General features: G+C 46.7%; 1 long non-coding RNA gene across 1 annotated transcript; it reads right to left on the bottom strand.

The window, feature by feature from the left end:
- Window positions 1–319: 319 nt before the first annotated feature.
- Window positions 320–6,765, bottom strand: LOC122698274. The gene is made up of 3 exons (XR_006342306.1): window positions 6,572–6,765; window positions 3,457–3,535; window positions 320–2,357 (listed from the first exon to the last, which is right to left on the bottom strand). It is a non-coding gene; the product is annotated as an uncharacterized LOC122698274 (long non-coding RNA).
- Between the last annotated feature and the right edge of the window lie 227 nt (window positions 6,766–6,992).

Raw genomic sequence — 6,992 nt, 5'->3', positions numbered from 1 at the left:
AGACATTTTTCCAAAGAAAACATACAGACAGCCAACATCACTACTCATCACAGAAATGCAAAGCAAAACCACAATGAGGTATCACTTTACATCTGCAAAATGACTGTTATCAAACAGACAACAAATAGCAGGTGTTGGTGAGAATGTCGTGAGAAGGGAGCAGTTGTACACTGTTGATGGGCATGTACGTTGGTGCAACCACTGTGGAAAATAGTACGGAGGTTCTTCAAATTATTAAAAATAGGACTACCATACAATCCAGCAATTTCACTTCTGGGTATTTTTCTGAAGAAAACAAAATGACTAATTGGAAAAGACATTTGCATCCCTATGTTTATTGCAGCATTGCTTACAATAGCCAAGAGACCGAAGCAACCAAAGTACCCATCAAGAGTTGAGTGGATAAAAAGGATACAGTTTACTTGTACAATGGAATATTATTTGGCCTTAAAAAAGAATCTTCCTATTTCTGACAACATCAATGAACCTAGAGGGTATTATGCTAAGTGAAATAATTTTGACAGAGAAAAACAAATACCATGTGATTTCACTTGAAAGTGGAATCTAAAAACAAAACAAGTGAACAAACATAATAAAAGCAGAAACAGACTTATACACAAAGATTGCCAGAGGGCAGGAGTGTGTTTAAATAGGAGATGAGGGAAATAGAACAGGGACTAAGAGGGGCAAACTAAAGTCCAGTTACAAAATAAATGTCATGAGGATGAAATACACAGCATGGAGAATACAGTCAGTAATATTGCAATAACTTTGTAGTGACAGATGGTGAGTACATGTAACATAGTGATGATCTAGTAATGTACAGTAATATCAAGTCAGCAGGCTGTGCCCCTAAAGCTAACAGGGTACTTCAATTAAGAAAAAGAAGAATTTTCCTCTTTGTCTTTGATGGTCTTAATGCTCATTGCAATATGTCTATTTATCAGTTCTCCCTTATCTTTCCTATATGCATTCTTAGGTCCTTTCACCTTTAAGTACAAGAATTTTATATTGCTTCTTTGAATATTTCCTTTCCTCCATTTTTCCTCTTTTCTTCTGAGACTTCTATTATCTGGATATTGACAAATCTATCTTCCACATGTCTTAGATTTTATTTTCTATTTTCAATATTTTCTCTTTACATTTCTTCCTAGGAGGATTTCTCAATCTATAATCCCTGTGTCAGGGATGTCCCTGGCGGTCCAGTGGTTAAGACTTCACTGTTCAATGCAAGGAGTGCAGATTCAATTCCTGGTTGGTGAGCTAAGATCCCACATGCCTTGTGGCTAAAAACAAAACAAAACATAAAACAGAAACAATATTGTAACAAATTTAATAAACACTTTAAAAGTCAATAAATAAAACCCGTGTCATTTTTCATCTGATTCTCCCATTTCAACCACTCTATTCTTCAATACTAACATTTACACTTAGATTTTGTTTGAATGATTTCTTGTTCTTGACTTACAGGGCTAATATCTTCCCTTATCTACATACGTAGATACATACATGTCTAACATGCTCATTTTACTTTTCTGCTCATCCATCCTGATAATTCTGCTGAGATGGTCTGCATTGTCAAGAACGTCTCCTCCTTAGTGGGCGTGGCTTGTGTGCATCGAGGAGAATCTAGGCCAAGAGGAGCGGATGAGTCCTGGTTTTGGTGATTGCCATTTGCCACCACCCAGGCAGGTGCTCTGCCCAGGGTTTCCTCATTAAACACCCGGGAAAGAGCAGCCGTGGCAGGAAGTCACGTCCTGAGGTTGAAATCAACCATTCCTGGGATTGGGGGATGCGGTGGAGGAGGACGTGGTGAAAGATGAGATGAAAGAAGGAATGATCTCTGGTCTGGTCGCTGAGCAGCCTGTATTGTTTTCAACAGTTTCTCACCCCAGCAGGGTTTTCGGACAGCCCTACTCTTACCTCCCTGGGTCGGGAAGATCCCCTGGAGAAGGAAATGCAACCTACTCCAGGACTGTTCCTTGGGAAATCCCATGGCCAGAGGAGCCTGGCGGGCTACAGTCCGTGGGGTCACACAGTTGGACTGAGCAACTGAGCACGCACGCACTATTACCTCCGGAACCTGAGCACCTCATCTCCGGCTTCTGGGGTGAAGGGGCAAAGGAGAGGAAGAGGAGAACTTAGGAACCTACCCAGCCCGTTCCAGAACTAGTCGTCCCCTGCTCCAGGGCAGAGCTGGCCTGTTCCACACACCCACGCCGAATAGTCCAGATCAGCTTCATGCCTCCTTGCAGGACCCTGCGTCAGCTCTTCAAATCCACGTTTCTCCCTCAGATCTGTAGTTTTGCCAGACTGGTGCTGGCAAAGGAAGCCAGCAGCCTGTGCCATTTTTCAATCTTGGCAGAAGAAAAGGGGAAATATACAGTGCACTGTCTTATGTATAATTTAAAAGCATACACACAGAGACACTAAATACTTTTCAAGGAACCACAGATCTAAAAAAAAAGAAAATGTATGAAGGATACTTGGTGGTGGAGATGGAAGAAGAAATGGGGAAAAGGAATCAAATAAAACAGAACTGGTGTTTTACACAAACCAATGGTATCAGTGCGCTATGAGGAAGAACCATGGTCCAACTGGTCAATTATAAATGCATTAATCCTTTGATCAGCAAAACCACTTCTGGAAATCTCCCCTATAAACACACACACACACCTACACACACAGAGAGTATTGCCTGAGCAGCATGTAAGTGACAGGGTGAGAATTCAAACCCAGAGCTATCTTGACCCAAAGTCTGTTCTGTCCACTGTCCGTGATAATAGAAATCTCTCCTGGGGTGTTGGTGTGAGTGACCGCCGACACACAGGTCAGCTTGTCCCCTGCGTCCTAGTTTATATCATCTGGCCAGAATAAATACCCGTTTCTCAAGTAGTGCTATCTCTTGGCTGTATCAACAGAGATTGTACCTAATTCAAAACTCATTCTTCTTTTGATTGTGTCTTCAGTTTTGGGGTTTTTTTTTTAATTTATTTATTTTAATTAGAGGCTAATTACTTTACAATATTGTAGTGGTTTTTGCCATACATTGACATGGATCAGCCATGGGTGTACATGTGTTCCCCATCCTGAACCCCCCTCCCACCTCCCTCCCATCCCATCCCTCAGGGTCATCCCAGTGCACCAGCCCTGAGCACCCTGACTCATGCATCCAACCTGGACTGGAGATCTGTTTCACATATGATAATATACACGTTTCAATGCTATTCTCTCAGATCATCCCACCCTCACCTTCTCCCACAGAGTCCAAAATTCTGTTCTTGACATCTGTCTTCAGTTTTAAGATGGAATTAAATGGGCACACCCTGCCGGATAGTAAGTAGAATAAAGTCAGGGTCATGCTGAGTGGCTGAAAAGTGACCATCTGAGATTTAAAATAGTCTCTACATGAGGTAACTAGGTGAATAAGTGAGCGAATGGTAATAGAAACCTCACCTGGTTCAGTGTTAGCGAGGGGCCTGGCCTGGATGCAGCAACCGCAGAGGGTCCAGGACACAGGTGGGGCTGCAAGAATCTGGGGAGACACATAAAAGGTGCCGACCACAGTCACCGCCGTGGGCCCCTCAGACCCACTTAAGTCCTTCCTCTATACCCAGCTTTCCCACAACAGCATGGGGCCTCTGCTATCTTGTGATAAGAAGATGCCCGCACTTCTACACTGAAAGGGAGGTACAAGGCCAGTGGGTCCGAGTCCTTCAAATGCAGGTCTCCTAAAACATTCTCATTAATAAGGTTAGCAAAGGGCGTCCCTGGTGGTCCCGTGGTTAAGAATCCGCTTGCCGATGCAGGGCACCTGGGTTCCATCACTCACCGCTCTGAGCAAACGCCACATGCTGCAGGGCAACTAAACTTGTGTGCCCCAGCTACAGAAGCCCGAGTGCCCCAGACCCTGCGACCTGAAACAGGAGACGCCGCCACAGTGAGCAGCCAGCGCGCCGCAGCCAGAGAGGAGCGCGACATCACTGCCGCTGCCGGCCGCCCGGGCGCAACGACGGAGGCCCACAGAAGCCAGAGACGCAGTAACATGTGCCAAAAGGCCAGTGAAATAGCCACTGCTGCAGCTACTTCTCAGGTCTTAGCTGATACCCATCATGCCCTTCCTCCCACACCCATTTCACATTTTCCTCATTCTCTTTGGCTTATTTTTGCTCATGTGGCAAATGCCACCTTTACTCAAAAGGATAACCCTGAGCAAGCAATCCACTGATCCTAGAGGTGACTCAGGGCCATCTGGGCAAGGAAATTCCAAAGTCACGGGCATCCAGATCATCGTCTAGAAGGACGACCATAGGCTCTGCGCAGGCACTTGGCTTGGCCTGCCCAGTCCTCATCCCAAAGAGGGGCGCTTGGTCTACCCAGGTCTGATAATGGGACTGCTACCTGTCTTGGCTCATGAAACTCTGAGAATGGACTCAGAGAAAAGGATTTGCCTCAAAGAAGAGGCTCTTGCAGGAGAGGATGAACATTTAGGGAAAAAATCAGCCCCTTTCCTAGTCACCTTCCCCAAAGCACGACTTGACTTTATTTCCATGGTTTTTTTTTTGTTTGTTTGTTTTTGGCCAATGAAGTGGTGACTCTACTGGTCTCTGAAGACCTGGAAAATCAAGTCTAGACTATCTGAGCTTCCCACATTTAGTTCAAGCCTAGCCCAGGAAACTTTTCGAGGGCAAAGCTTCACTCCGTGATGAATCCCATTCCCTAAGGGAAAGAAATCACATCCACCGCATTGGGAGGCCTTGAGGAGAGGAAAGAGCCTGCTGACTGACAGAGGGACTTGCCCACTTTGCAGCTGGGTCACGGCAGGGAAGTAGTTTCCATTCGAATGAGGGCGTGATGAGAAGAAGGGTGCTCAGAAATCAGGATGCTGACGACGCAATGACAACCGCAGCAAAAACAATGCGTCTCAACAACTCCCACTTCCTGACGTTTACTTTAAGTCACATCCTCGGCCAAGCGTTTTAACTGCATTTTCTCATTTGGTCCTCTTAGCAACCTTACGAGGTAGATAATATTGTTATTTCCACTCTCCATCCATTTATTCAATAAGACATTTATTGAGTGTTCCATGTTCCAGGCATAAAACCAGGCACTAAGGATGTAACACAAACCAATCAGGCTATCATGGCAAGCAGAAGGGGAAAAAGTGAAAACAGTGACATATTTTCTTTCCCTGGGCTCTAAAATCAAAGCAGATGGTGACTGCAGCTATGAAATCAAAAAATGCTTGCTCCTTGGAAGAACAGCTATGACAAGCCTAGACAGCGTATTAAAAAGCAGAGATGCCAATAAAGGTGTATAGTCAAAGCTATGGTTTTTCCAGTAGTCATGTGAGAGTTGGACCATAAAGAAGGCTGAGAGCCGAAGAATTCATACTTTTGAATTGTGATGAGGAAGACTAAGGGCAAGAGGAGAGGGGGTGACAGAGGATGAGATGGTTGGTTGACATCACTGACTCAATGGACATGACTTTGAACAAACTCCAGGAGACAGTGAAGGACAGGGAAGCCTGGTGTGCTGCAGTTCATGGGGTCACAAAGAGTCAGACACAACTTAGTGACTGAATAACAATAACACAGGAAGGATCAAGTCGGCTGAGTAGGAAAACCCTGAGTTCACCTCCTGCCAGGAACACATCAAAACTACATCTGCTTATAAAGAAACTCTTTCTGAGAACAATCTGAAGACTAGCAGAATGGCTCTTCCACAACCAAAGTTATAAATACAGAACCACGCAGAGTCTTGTAGGAGGGGAGAAGATAATCTAGTCAGGACCTACACGCCTAGTGAGCACCCCAGAACAGGAGGGAGGTGTCAGGGGCTTGGGGACCCTCCCTAAGGACTGCAGGCCTTGAGCCCTGTATTAGACACCCTAGTCCTGGGGTCTGGCCCTGGGAAGATGAACCCTCTTTAGGCTGGTCTGAAAATCGGTGGGACTTACCCGAGGGTTACAAGAAGCTGAGACCCTGCTCTTGAAGACTGAGCACGCAGATCTGCTTGTTCCCAGGCCCGGCACAGAGGCAGCAGACTGGAAACTGTCGGTGCTCCGGCCAGCCTTCCAGGACCAGGCCAGTGCACTCCCCAGCCCACACCAGCCTCCTACTCCAGCCTGACCTATGCCCGCCCTGTGCCCCATCCAGGCAATAACCATCATCACACACACCAGAGAGACGGAGAGCCAGCTCAGAAGCACAGCTCCAGCCCCCCAAGCTGGTCCTACACCCGCCCTCTCAGCCAAGGCAAGGACTGCCATCCTGTGCCCAGGGAGAAGGCGGTGCAGCTCAGAACTGCTGCTCTAGGCCCTAGGGCCCCGCCCCCACCCCACCTCCAGGCAAAGCAGAAATCTCCGTCTTTCCAGGGAGAAGTTCATCTCCCTGGGGCTCCTCCTCTAGACCCTCAGGGACCAGTCAAACAGGGCAGAGACTGTCTCTGAGCCTGAGAGAATCTCCCGCATCTCTAAAGTTCCACCTTTAGTCTCTCCAGCACCAGCCCCACCTCGCACCATGGTGCTGGCCACCAGTGCCCCCCAAGAGAAGACACTGCCCATGCTCACCTGAGACCCCACCAAAGCCAGCGGGCACACAAAGACTGCAGAGAGAGACTCCCACACAAGGACGCTCCTTCAAGACCCAGACAGTAAACCGGCCCTCCTAAATCCACAGAGACGACAGAGCAATCACACAAAATAAGATGACAGAGGAATATGTTCAAATGAAAGAACAAAATAAGAAACCTAGAAGAAAAAAAAAGCCCTAATGAAATGGAGATAAATATCTATAGTGAAACAGATCACCAGCCCAGGTGGGATGCATGAGACAAGTGCTCGGGCCTGGTGCACTGGGAAGACTCAGAGGGATCGGGTGGAGAGGGAGGTGGGAGGGGGGATCGGGGTGGGGAATACATGTAAATCCATGGCTGATTCATGTCAATGTATGACAAAAGCCACTGCAATGTTGTGAAGTAATTAGCCTCCA

This window comes from Cervus elaphus, chromosome 8, assembly GCF_910594005.1.
Source record: "Cervus elaphus chromosome 8, mCerEla1.1, whole genome shotgun sequence".
NCBI lineage: Eukaryota > Metazoa > Chordata > Mammalia > Artiodactyla > Cervidae > Cervus > Cervus elaphus.
Note: the sequence above shows the minus strand (reverse complement) of the source record. Positions and strands in the feature narration are given on the sequence as shown.